Source organism: Leucoraja erinacea, chromosome 1 (assembly GCF_028641065.1).
Source record: "Leucoraja erinacea ecotype New England chromosome 1, Leri_hhj_1, whole genome shotgun sequence".
NCBI lineage: Eukaryota > Metazoa > Chordata > Chondrichthyes > Rajiformes > Rajidae > Leucoraja > Leucoraja erinaceus.
The window spans coordinates 9,845,491-9,859,500 of record NC_073377.1 but is presented as its reverse complement, the minus strand read 5'-3'; the positions used below and the strand labels follow the sequence as shown (position 1 = coordinate 9,859,500).

General features: G+C 44.7%; 1 protein-coding gene across 1 annotated transcript in view; it reads right to left on the bottom strand.

Annotated features, from left to right (window-relative positions):
* LOC129706586 (E3 ubiquitin-protein ligase TRIM39-like) overlaps positions 1-14,010 on the bottom strand; it is a 35,039-nt gene that overhangs the window by 1,671 nt on the left and 19,358 nt on the right. The window lies entirely within an intron of this gene.

Genomic DNA, 14,010 nt, shown 5'->3' with positions numbered 1-14,010 from the left:
TAGCGATTTGCCCCTATCTAATCTGAGGAAAGACATTCTTGCCATAGAGGGTGTATAGAGAAGGTTCACCAGACTGATTCCTGGGATGGCAGGACTTTCATATGAAGAAAGACTGGATAGACTCGGCTTGTACACGCTAGAATTTAGAAGATTGATGGGGGATCTTATAGAAACGTACAAAATTCTTAAGGGGTTGGACAGGCTAGATGCAGGAAGATTGTTCCCGATGTTGGGGAAGTCCAGAACTAGGGGTCACAGTTTAAGGATAAGAGGGAAGTCTTTTAGGACCGAGATGAGAAAATCATTTTTTACACAGAGAGTGGTGAATCTCTGGAACTCTCTGCAACAGAAGGTAGTTGAGGCCAGTTCATTGGCTAGATTTAAGAGGGAGTTAGATGTGGCCCTTGTGGCTAATGGGATCAGGTGGTATGGAGAGAAGGCAGGTACAGGATACTGAGTTGGATGATCAGCCATGATCATGTTGAATGGCGGTGCAGGCTCGAAGGGCCGAATGGCCTACTCCTGCTCCTATTTTCTATGTTTCTGTGTTTCTATCCCTACTTTTCTTTTCCAGGCTCTTTCCCCTTCCACTCTCCCCTCTCTCCCCCTCTCCCCCCACTCCCCCATACTCCAGCTGACTGAAGAAGGGTCCCAACCAACCATCTCCTGTCCATTCCCTTCCCTGCCTGACCATCTGAGTTCCTCCAGCACTTTGTGGGTCTCAGCAACCCCACCCACTTCAGCAGTCTGAAGAAGGGTCCCAACCCAACATTTCATCCGTCCATTCCCTCCCCAGATGCTGCCTGACGTGCTAAGTTCCTTCAACACTTTGTGCCTCCAGCTCCCACCGACCCCTCCACTCCATCAGTCTGAAAAATGGTCCCAACCCAAGGCATTGTCTGTCCATTCCCTCCACAGATGCGGTGTGTGCAGGGAGGAACTGCAAAACTGGTTTACCCAAGATAGACACAAAGTGCTGGAGTAACTCTGTGGGTCAGGCAACATCTATGGAGAAAAGGAAGAGGTGATGTTTCGGGTCAAAACCCTTCTTCACACTGAGAGTCACGGGAGAGGGAAACTAGAGGTCTGAAAAGGTTCAGAACAAATCAGAGCCGGCACCGATGACTAAAGAAAGGTAGAGCCCACAATGGTCCATTGTTGGCTGTGGAAGAGGTGATAACGAAGGGATATATGGATGTGAACAGTGGAACTGGCAGGACAACTAGGGTGGGGGAGGGGCAAAGCCTCGCAAGTGATAGGTAGACACCAGCCCCTCCTTTCCACGATCCACCCATCACTCACTATCTGTTGTCCCACCCCTTTCCCTCACCTCTCTTTTCTCCCCCCTTCGCCATCAGTCTGAAGAAGGGTCCCAACCAGAAACAACGTATGTCCATTCCCTCCACAGATGCTGCCTGACTTGCTGAGTTCCGCCAGCTCTATGGTTTTAGCTAAAGATTCCAGAATCTGCAGTCTCTATGTTCCTTGCACTTTTTTTCTAGAAGGTTCTTTCGTAGCTCCTGCCCAACAGTTGTTTCTCCACCAACATAGCTAATAATAAGCTGTATGGAGATGCAAGGGACGGCACGATCTATGTTATATGGTCGTTTGTGTTTATGGCATTTTATTGCTGTGGTTATTGTTGTGCAGTTACACAGGGCCCTAGTGAAACCACACCTGGAGTATTGTGTGCAGTTTTGGTCTCCACATTTGAGGAAGGACATTCTTGCTATTGAGGGAGTGCAGCGTAGGTTCACAAGGTTAATTCCCGGGATGGCGGGACTGTCATATATTGATAGAATGGAGCAGCTGGGCTTGTACACTCTGGAGTTTAGAAGGATGAGAGGATATCTTACTGAAACATATAAGATTATTAAGGGATTGGACACGCTAGAGGCAGGAAACATGTTCCCGATGTTGGGGGAATCCAGAACCAGGGGCCACAGTTTAAGAATTAGGGGTAGGCTTTTAGAACGGCGATTAGGAAAAACTTTTTAACCCAGAGAGTTGTGAGTCTGTGGAATTCTCTGCCTCAGAAGGCGGTGGAGGCCAATTCTCTGGATGCTTTCAAGAAAGACTTAGCTAGAGCTCTTAAAGTCAGGGGATATGGGGAGAAGGCAGGATGGGGGTACTGATTGTGGATATTCAGCCATGATCATATATAACTCTGGCGGTGCTGGCTCGACGGGCTGAATGGACTACTCCTGCACCTATTGTCTATTGTCTATTCATTGTCAGCCCACTGTCACATTCCCCATATTCCCCAGTGACCTGGTGCATAAGTATTCATTGGCCCCAAAATGGTTTGAGATGTCCTCACAGAGCTATATAGTTATAGAGTGATACAGGGTGGAAACAGACCATTCGGCCCCACTTGCACACACCGACCAACAATGTCCCATCTACACTTGTCCCACTTGCCTGCGTATAGCATATATCCTCCTAAACCTGTCCTTTCCATGTACCTGTCTAATTGTTTCTTAAAAGTTGTGATAGTCTCAGCCTCAACTACCTCCTCTGGCAGCTTGTTCCATTTGTGTGTGTGATTCCAGCAAAATCTTTCCCCCTTCACCTTAAACCTATACCCACTGGTCTTGATTCCCCTGCGGACAGAGTAGGAGACTATGTCCGCCTACCCAATCTATTCCTCGCATGATTTTATACACCTCTATAAGATCTCCCCTCAACCTCATGCGCTCCATGGAGTCCTAGCCTGCTCAATCACATAATGAAAGGCACAATGTAAATGTACGTATTTTGTCATCTGCTAATGAATTCAGCCAGTCTAAAGAGAATGCGAGGAAAGTTACCACCATCTGTACGACCATAAAATGAGTGCCAGTCCTGTTTTAAGAATGGCTGCTGTCCATTGCTTGAAAACCGCACCAGAAATAATACTAACATAACCCATATAACCATATACTCTCTAGAATTTAGGAGATTGAGAGGGGATCTTATAGAAACTTACAAAATTCTTAAGGGGTTGGACAGGCTAGATGCAGGAAGATTGTTCCCGATGTTAGGGAAGTCCAGGACAAGGGGTCACAGCTTAAGGATAGAGGGGGTAATCCTTTAAAACCGAGATGAGAAGAACTTTTTTCACACAGAGAGTGGTGAATCTCTGGAACTCTCTGCCACAGAGGGTAGTTGAGGCCAGTTCATTGTCTATATTTAAGAGGGAGTTAGATGTGGCCCTTGTGGCTAAGGGGATCAGGGGGTAAGGCAGGTATGGGATACTGAGTTGGATGATCAGCCATGATCATATTGAATGGCGGTGCAGGCTCGAAGGGCCGAATGGCCTACTCCTGCAACTAATTTCTATGTTTCTATGTTTCTATAACAATTACAGCACGGAAACCGGCCATCTCGGCCCTTCTAGTCCGTGCCGAACACTTATTCTCCCCTAGTCCCATCTACCTGCACTCAGACCATAACCCTCCATTCCTTTCCCGTCCATATACCTACCCAATTTATTTTTAAATGATAAAATCGAACCTGCCTCCACCACTTCCACTGGAAGCTCATTCCACACAGCTTGCATGAGATTAACCTTGTAGCTCAGATAATGCAGAACAGTTAATGTGGTAACTGGAGAAATATCACATGGGTGCAAAGGTGTATGGAGGAGTTGGCAGAACTGTAGTGGTGGGGCGTGGGGGAAGGGAGCTTTCTTGGTCCAAGGTATCTTTCTGGATTTGATTCTAAAGTGTCAGCCTTGGTTCAGAGGCAGCTTTCATCTTCAAATCAAAATGTATATCCAGGCCCTGCTCCAGACATCTGAATGTATGATTTGGCCGGCACTTCCGTGAAGTACTGAGGGAATACTGCACTGTCTGAATGATCACCTTTCAGATGAATTCATTAATTTTGCGTTCTTACATTGTCTCTGGAAAGCTGGAGGTTGAGGGGAGACCTGATAGAAGTGTTTAAAATTAAGAGAGGTACAGATAGGGTAGATATCAGAACCTTTTCCCCAGGGTGCAAATGTCAAATACTAGAGGGCATAGTTTTAAGGTAAGAGAGGCAAAGTTTAAAGGAGATGTGCGGGGCAAGTTGTTACGACACAGTTGGTGCAGGGTGCCTGAAACATTGTGCCAGGGGTGGTGGTAAAGACAGGTAAAATAATGGTGTAGAACAGCCTTTTAGATAGCCAAAAAAAGACACAAAGTGCTGGAGCCACTCGTCAGGTCAGGCAGCATCTCCAGGGAACATGGGTAGGTGACGTTTTAGATTGGGACCCATCTTCAGGCAGTAGTTTTAGATTTTTTTACATAGAAACATAGAAAATAGGTGCAGGAGTAGGCCATTTGGCCCTTCGAGCCTGCACCGCCATTCAATATGATCATGGCTGATCATCCAACTCAGTATCCTGTAACTGCCTTCTCTCCATACCCCCTGATCCCTTTAGCCACAAGGGCCACATCTAACTCCCTCTTAAATATAGCCAATGAACTGGCCTAAAGAACGTTCTGTGGCAGGGAATTTCACAGATTCGCCACTCTCTGAGTGAAAAATGTTTTTCTCATCTCGGTCCTAAAAGACTTCCCCCTTATCCTTAAATTGTGACCCCTTGTTCTGGACTTCCCCAACATCGGGAACAATCTTCCTGCGTCTAGCCTGTCCAACCCCTTAAGTATTTTGTAAGTTTCTATAAGATCCCCCCTCAATCTTCTAAATTCTAGCGAGTACAATCCGAGTCTATCCAGTCTTTCTTCATATGAAAGTCCTGACATCCCAGGAATCAGTCTGGTGAACCTTCTCTGTACTCCCTCTATGGCAAGAATGACTTTACTCAGATTAGGAGACCAAAACTGTACGCGATACTCCAGGTCTCACCAAGACCCTGTACAACTGCAGTAGAACCTCCCTGCTCTTATACTCAAATCCTATTGCTATGAATGCTAACATACCATTTGCTTTCTTCACTGCCTCCTGCACCTGCATTCCTACTTTCAATGACTGGTGTACCATGACACCCAGGTCTCATTGCATCTCCCCTTTTCCTAATCAGCCACCATTCAGATAATAGTCTACTTTCCTGTTTTTGCCACCAAAGTGGATAACCTCACATTTATCCACATTATACTGCATCTGCCATGCATTTGCCCACTCACCCAACCTATCCAAGTCACCTTGCAGCCTCCTAGCATCCTACTCACAGCTAACACTGCCCCCCAGCTTCGTGTCATCTGCAAACCTGGAGATGTTACATTCAATTCCCTCATCCAGATCATTAATATATATTGTAAATAGCTGGGGTCCCAGCACTGAGCCTTGCGGTACCTCACTAGTCACTGCCTGCCATTATGAAAAGGACCCGTTTACTCCTACTCTTTGCGTCCTGTCTGCCAGCCAGTTCTCTATCCACATCAATACTGAACCCCCAATACCGTGTGCTTTAAGTTTGTATACTAATCTCTTATGTGGGACCTTGTTGAAAGCCTTCTGAAAGTCCAGATATAACACAACCACTGGTTCTCCCTTATCTCCCTTATCCCACTCTACTAGTTACATCCTTGAAAAATTCTATAAGATTCGTCAGACATGATTTACCTTTCATAAATCCATGCTGACTTTGTCCAATGAATTCACCACTTTCCAAATGTGCTGCTATCCCATCTTTAATAACTGACTCCAGAATTTTCCCCACCACCGATGTTAGACTAACTGGTCTGTAATTCCCCGTTTTCTCTCTCCCTCCCTTTTTAAAAAGTGGGGTTACATTAGCTACCCTCCAGTCCTCAGGAACTACTCCAGAATATAAAGAGTTTTGAAAAATTTTCACTAATGCATCCACTATTACTGCGGCTACTTCCTTAAGAACTCTGGGATGCAACTTATCTGGCCCTGGGGATTTATCGGCCTTTAATCCATTCAATTTACCTAACACCACTTCCCGACTAACCTGGATTTCACTCAGTTCCTCCATCTCATTTTACCCCCGGTCCCTTGCTATTTCCAGCAGATTATTTATGTCTTCCTTAGTGAAGACAGAACCAAAGTAGTTATTCAATTGGTCTGCCATGTCCTTGTTCCCCATGATCAATTCGCCTGTTTCTGACTGCAAGGACCTACATTTGTTTTAACTAATATTTTCCTCTTCACATATCTATAAAAGCTTTTGCAGTCAGTTTTTATGTTCCCTGCCAGTTTTCTTTCATAATCTATTTTCCTTTTCCTAATTAAGCCTTTTGCCCTCCTCTGCTGGACTCTGAATTTCTCCCAGTCCTCTGGTAGGCTGCTTGTTCTAGCTAATTTGTACGCTTTATCTTTTGTTTTGATACTATCCCTGATTTCCCTTGTTTTCCACAGATGCACTACCTTCCCTGATTTATTCTTTTGCCAAACTGGGATGAACAATTGTTGTAGTTCATCCATGCAGTTTTTAAATGCCTTCCATTGCATATCCACCGTCAACCCTTTAAGAATCATTTGCCAGTCTATCTTGGCCAATTCACGTCTCATACCCTCAAAGTCACCTTTCTTTAAGTTCAGGACCCTTGTTTCTGAATTAACAATGTCACTCTCCATCCTAATGAAGAACTCAACCATATTATGGTCACTCTTGCCCAAGGGGCCACGCACAACAAGACTGCTAACTAACCCTTCCTCATTACTCAATACCCAGTCTAGAATAGCCTGCTCTCTCGTTGGTTCCTCTACATGTTGGTTTAGAAAACTATCCCGCATACATTCCAAGAAATCCTCTTCCTCAGCACCCCTGCCAATTTGATTCACCCAATCTATATGTAGATGGAAGTTACCCATTAGAACTGTTTTACCTTTGTTGCACGCATTTCTAATTTCCTGTTTGATGCCATCCCCAACTCCACTACTACTGTTAGGTGGCCGGTACACAACTCCCACTAGCGTTTTCTGCCCCTTAGTGTTTTGCAGTTCTACCCATATCGATTCCACATCCTCCAAACTAATGTCCTTCCTTTCTATTGCATTAATCTCCTCTTTAACCAGCAACGCTACCCCGCCTCCTTTCCCTTTCTGTCTATCCCTCCTGAATATTGAATATCCCTGGATGTTCAGCTCCCAGCCTCGGTCACCCTGGAGCCATGTCTCCGTGATCCCAACTATATCATATTCATTAATAACTATCTGCACATTCAACTCATCCACCTTATTACGAATGCTCCTTGTATTAAGATACAAAGCCTTCAGGCTTGTTTTTACAACACTCTTACCCCTTATACAATTATGTTGAAAAGTGGCCCTTTTTGATTTTTGCCCTGGATTTGTCAAATTGTGGGTCAAAGCCCCTGTTCCTGTGCAGTATTTTTCTATTTATGTGTAAGAAAAAAAAAATGAAATGAAATGAAATGATTCAATTTATTGCCATTGTCAGTGTACAGTACAGAGACAACGAAATGCATTTTTAGCATCTCCCTTGAAAGGGAGACACAGGGCGTCGCGGTGTGCCCGCGCCTGCCGCCGTAAAAAGAAGGAACTGCACGTGCTGACACCGACGATAGACACAAAATGCTGGAATAACTCAGCAGGACAGACAGCTTCTCTGGAGAAAAGGAACAGGTGACATTACGGGTCGAGACCTTTCAACAGACTGAGAGTCAGGCTTATGTTCTGTGTTCTAATCCATGTTTTGTGTTTGTCTGAGTCAATGTCACTGTGCTGCTGTGCAAGCAAATTTTTCATTGTACCTATTCTGCTTGTGTAAGGGGGAGTCCAGAACCAGGGGCCACAGTTTAAGAATAAGGGGTATACTATTTAGAACGGAGATGAGGAAAAACTTTTTCACCCAGAGAGTTGTGAATCTGTGGAATTCTCTGCCTCAGAAGGCAGTGGAGGCCAATTCTCTGGATGTTTTCAAGAGAGAGTTAGATAGAGCTCTTAAAGATAGCGGTCAAGGGATATGGTGAGGAGGCAGGAACGGGGTACTGATTGTGGATGATCAGCCATAATCACATTGAATGGCGGTGCTGGCTTGAAGGGCCGAATGGCCTACTCCTGCACCTATTGTCTATTGTCTATTGACTTGAAAGATTAAACCAAAGCTGGAGTGGTAATCAATGAGAAGGCACCATTCACACAATAGTGGAATTCCCCAGATTATTACAATCTTTACCTATTATAACATGCAAGGGCCGGAGAGCAAATAGGAAAATTATTGATTCAACATCCAGAGACTGGGACTATTGGTCGAGGGCCAAAGGTTTAACTTCCACCCAGCCACTTGGAGATTTTAAATCTTAACGATAAATCTGGAATTCAAACCAACACTGGTATACGAGATGGTGATCAGGCTGTAACTAAAAACCTAGATGCACCATAGAGACCATACTGCGGGGTTCATGTTCACCAGTGATGGGAGCAGAATCAGGCCATTCGGCCCATCAATTCTATGCCATTCAATCATGGCTGATCCATCTTTCCCTCTCAACCCCAATTCTCCTGCCTTCTCCCCATAACCCCTGGCACCCAGTTTAGCTTGGGACAGCATAGTTGTGGATGTAGCCCAGTTCATCACTCTGACCGGATTTCCCACCATTGACTCCACTTCAATTTGCCTCGGAAAAGCAGCCAACATAATCAAAGACCTGTCCCACCCCACACATTCCTTCTTCTTCCTGCTCCTGTCTGGCAGAAGGAACAGAAGCTTGAAAGCACACACCACCAGAGTCAGGAACAGCTTTTCCTCTCCATTATCAGGCTTCTGTATGGTCCGTACATAAGCTTTCTAGTGTCCGATTCACCTCCACCCCATTGTGGACATTGCACTTTGTCTATGGAATCGATGCATTACAATGCTGAGAACTATATTCTGCACTCTGTTTCTTCCCCTTTGCTCTATCCATTGTACTTCAGTTTGACTTGATTGCATTTATGTATGGTATATCCAATATGTTGAACAGCAAACAAAACAAAGCTTTTCATTGTACCTCGGTACACTTGATGATAATAAACCTAAGCCATCTGGTTTGTTAATATCCCTTTCAGGAATTCTTACCTTGTGTTATTCCAGACCCAATAATGTAATTAACTCTTTGGAGCCTCTTAAATGGTCTGAATGGCCCTGTGCTCAATTAAGACTGGGCAATAAGACACGGTGGCGCAGCGGTAGAGCTACTGCCTTACAATACCAGAGACCCGGGTTCGATCCTGAATGCTGGTGCTGTCATAGAAACATAGAAACATAGAAAATAGGTGCAGGAGGAGGCCATTCAGCCCTTCGGGCCAGCGCCGCCATTCATTGTGATCATGGCTGATCGTTCCCTATCAATAACCCGTGCCTGCCTTCTCCCCATATCCCTTGACTCCACTAGCCCTTAGAGTTCTATCTAACTCTCTCTTAAATCCATCCAGTGACTTGGCCTCCACTGCCTTCTGTGGCAGGGAATTCCATAAATTCACAACTCTCTGGGTGAAAACGTTTTTTCTCACCTCAGTCTTAAATGACCTCCCCTTTATTCTAAGACTGTGGCCCCTGGTTCTGGACTCGTCCAATATCGGGAACATTTTGCCTGCATCTAGCTTGTCCAGTCCTTTTATAATTTTATATGTTTCTATAAGATCCCCCCTCATCTTTCTAAACTCCAGTGAATACAAGCCTAATCTTTTCAATCTTTCTTCATATGACAGTCCCGCCATCCCAGGGGTCAATCTCGTGAACCTACGCTGCACTGCCTCAATCACAAGGATGTCATTCCTCAAATTAGGAGACCAAAACTGTACACAATACTCCAGATGTGGTCTCACCAGAGCCCTATCCAACTGCAGAAGAAAGCCCTGTATGGAGTTTCTACAATCTCCCCTTGACCTGCGTGGGTTTTCTCCATGATCCTGGGGATCGCTGGTCGATGCGGACCCGGTGGGCTGAAGAGCCTCTTTCCGCGCTGTATCTCTGAACTAATATAAATAGATGCTGGCCCTGGCAGTTATGTTCACATCCCATAAATGAATAAAAAGTCACTGAAACTGATGAGATGCTGATTTATTTGTTACTGCTCATAACACCTCTAATGAAGTAGAGATGGTTTAAAGCTTCAAGATCTTAAGAATAAATATCACCAGCAATTTGTCCTGGACCAGCCTCATCAAAGTTACGGCCAAAAAACTTCCTCACTACGAGTGAGATGAATGAGATCAAATTGGATATGTTTCATATCCATCAAGAATATGAGTTATTAATCATAGGGCTGAGAAGTAAGGCCCCAATTTTTAAACATCAAACAGGACTCCTTGTTTGTGAGAACATGTAGGAAGATGCTGATGTTCTCTTTCTGATAAACGTATCTGCTATTGTGGTTCCATGTTTGTGTCAAAGGTGGGTCTCCTAAACACTGTAAACTGTATTAACTAACAGCAATGACAGATTACAGAAGAACTCAGATTGAATGGGGGGCAGTGTATAATTTGTCATTTAATTTATTACTCAGTCTTTACATGGAAGAAATCCAAGTGTGAATTTCCGGGAAACCAAAGTCTTTAGGTTCTGGGCGGAGTATGGTTGCAAAGAATAAATTAGGGTGCCTAAGACAGAAACACAAGACAATATCACAAAAGAAAGACTGGATAGACTTGGTTTATACTCTCTAGAATTTAGGAGATTGAGAGGGGATCTTATAGAAACTTACAAAATTCTTAAGGGGTTGGACAGGCTAGATGCAGGAAGATTGTTCCCGATGTTAGGGAAGTCCAGGACAAGGGGTCACAGCTTAAGGATAAGGGGGAAATCCTTTAAAACCGAGATGAGAAGAACTTTTTTTCACACAGAGAGTGGTGAATCTCTGGAACTCTCTGCCACAGAGGGTAGTTGAGGCCAGTTCATTGGCTATATTTAAGAGGGAGTTAGATGTGGCCCTTGTGGCTAAGGGGATCAGGGGGTATGGAGAGAAGGCAGGTACGGGATACTGAGTTGGATGATCAGCCATGATCATATTGACTGGCGGTGCAGGCTCGAAGGGCCGAATGGCCTACTCCTGCACCTAATTTCTATGTTTCTATGTTTCTATGTTAATATGCAGATATGGAGCTAAGGAATCCAGGAGTTCGATTTCTATTTGACATCGCTTCAGTGTTAGATTGGGAGGGACTCGGAATGAAAGGAGTCAAAATCAGCTGTGAAAACACGTCCTACCACGGATGTCAACACTGCATGTTAACAGGAGAAAAATCCAAAATCATAGTCATAGAGTAATACAGTGTGGAAACAGGCCCTTTAGCCCAACATGCCTACACCGGCCAACATGTCCCATCTACACTAGTCCCTCTTGCCTGCGCTTGGTCCATATCCCTCCAAACCTGTCCGATCCATGTACTTGTTTAATGGTTTCTTAAATGTTGGGATAGTCCCAGCCACAACGACCTCCTCTGGCAGCTTGTTCCATACAACCACCACCCTTTGTGTGAAAAAATTACCCCTTGGATTCTTATTGAATCTTTTCCCTTTCACCTTGAACCTATGTCCTCTGGTCCTCGACTCCCCTGCTCTGGGCAAGAGACTGTGCATCTACTCAATCTATTCCTCTCATGATTTTTTACATTTTAAGATAATTGCCAAAAGAAGGAGGGGGGTAGAAATGAATATGTTTTCTGTTACTGGGGGTTGTGGTGGTGGGTAAGTGAGATGTTATGGGCTTGATGCATTACCAATGAAACAAGATTGAAGACACAATTATTGGCCTGTGTGAGTTTAGAAATGACAAGTGGGAGCAGTTGGATTGCCTTCATAAAGAGCTAGCATGGACATGGTGGACTGAATGGTAACCATCAATGCTGCATAGAATCACCGAATCACAGAAGAAAGACTACGATTGATGTCCTGCAATATATGCTGTCTTTTTTCTACCAACAAAACGGTTTAGTTTAGTTTTAATTTACTTTAGAGATGCAGCAGGGAAACAGGCCCTTCGACCCAATGAGTCTGCGCCAACCAGCGATCCCCGCACATTAACGTTATCTTATACACATTAGGGATAATTTACAATGTTACCACGCCAATAGACCTACAAACCTGTACGTCTTTGAAATGTGGGAGGAAACCGGAGATGCCGAAGAAACCCCACGCAGGTCATGGGGAGAACGTGCAAACGCTGTACAGACAAAGACCCATAGACAAGCCCGGGTCTCTGTTGCTGTAAGGCAGCAACTCTACTGCTGCACCACTGTGTCGCACTTTAAAGTTATGCAACTTTATAAAAGGGAGGTTGTTTTAATAGAAAGTAATAGAGTGTGTGTTTAATATTCCCTTGGGAACAGTTCCCATTATAGAATTTCATTGTTCTGTTGCTAGTCCGTATAACAATTCAACAGTCTTAATTCTTGAAAGTGCCTTAACAGGTCTCAACCCACCACACTGAGCTAAATAGCAGGACACACAGAACGGACTGATGCTAAAGTCATCTACATTGCTCTTTGTGTAGAAAGGAACTGCTGAGGCTGGTTTATATCAAAGTTAGACACAAAGTGCTGGAGTAACACAGCGAGTCAGGCAGCATCTCTGGAGACAAAATCATGGGTGACATTTTGGGTTGGAACCCTTCTTCAGACTGCAAGTAGACGGGAGGGAACTGGAGGTAAGAAAAGGCCAGAACAAAGCAGGGCCGGCAACAGATGGCCAAGGAAGGGTCTTTGTTCCTTGTATCGACTGTATCCATGCGGGGGTGGAACAGCTCGAGACTTCTATTGAGAATGATCTTATTACACAAATGAAGTGCACAGAGTGAGGAATGGGCACGCGTGTATTTGCAGCTATCAGCTACGATCCAGCCGTCAATGAACAGATGGAAGATGGTTCTTCAGTACTTTCAGTTGACTTGGATTTTCACCTCAAGTCTACAAGGGGAACTGCTGAAGATGATTAACAGGAACAAACCAATAGAAATTAAACTGCTAGACCAAACGTGTCTTTGAAACCAAAGAAGATGAGGCTGGGATTGATGGAAACAGTTCTTTGAAAAGGGAAGAACCAAATCTGCAGTGTGACTTTGGATTGCTTCACATTAGTGACATTTAATAACAAGTTGAAGGACTGTACATTATGTGATATTAGAACCATCAATCCACAACTGGAAAGAACAGTTCCCAATAATATCTAGAACTATTAGGAGGATGAGCAACGTTATGAAAGATGGGAATTAATGCACAGGAATCAAGCTGGAACACATTAGAAAGTAAAGTCCATACGTTCACCAAAAGAGAGTGGCACTATTGCAACCAAGCCAACGTGACCCACATCCCACTGTTGAACATTACGGCATGGTGGCACAGCGGTAGAGTTGCTGCCTTACATCGCCAGAGACCCGGGTTCCACCCTGACTGCGGGTGCTGTCTGCATGGAGTTTGTACCTTCTCTGTTCTTAAGGGATTGGACACGTTAAATGTAGGAAACATGTGCTAGATGTTGGAGGGGGTCCAGAACCAGGGGGCCACAGTATACAAATGAGGGGTAGGCCATTTAGAACTGAGATGAGGAAAAACTTTTTCACCCAGACAGCTGTGAATTTGTGGAATTCTCTGCCTCAGTAGGCAGCAGAGGCTGATTCACTGGATGCATTTAAAAAAGAATTAGACAGAGCTCTTAGGGCTAGTGGAATCAAGGGATATGGGGAGAAGGCAGGAACAGGGTACTGATTGTGGATAATCCGCCATGATCACATTGAATGGCGGTGCTGGCTCGAAGGGCCGAATGGCCTACTCCTGCACCTGTTGTCTATGTATCTATGTAGCTATGTATCCCCGCGACCTGCGTGCGTTTTTTCCAGGATCTCCGGTTTCCTCCCGAACTCCAAAGACGTACAGAGACCTGACGCTGGTGGTGTGTGCTTTCAAGCTTCTGTTCCTTCTGCCAGACAGGAGCAGGAAAAAGAAGGAATGTGTGGGGTGGGACAGGTCTTTGATTATGTTGGCTGCTTTTCCGAGGCAAATTGAAGTGGAGTCAATGGTGGGAAATCTGGTCAGAGTGCACCTATTTTCTATGTTTCTATCTTTCTATGTGTATGTAGTAAAGTATTAGCGTGCATAGATTACTGGTTGGCACGG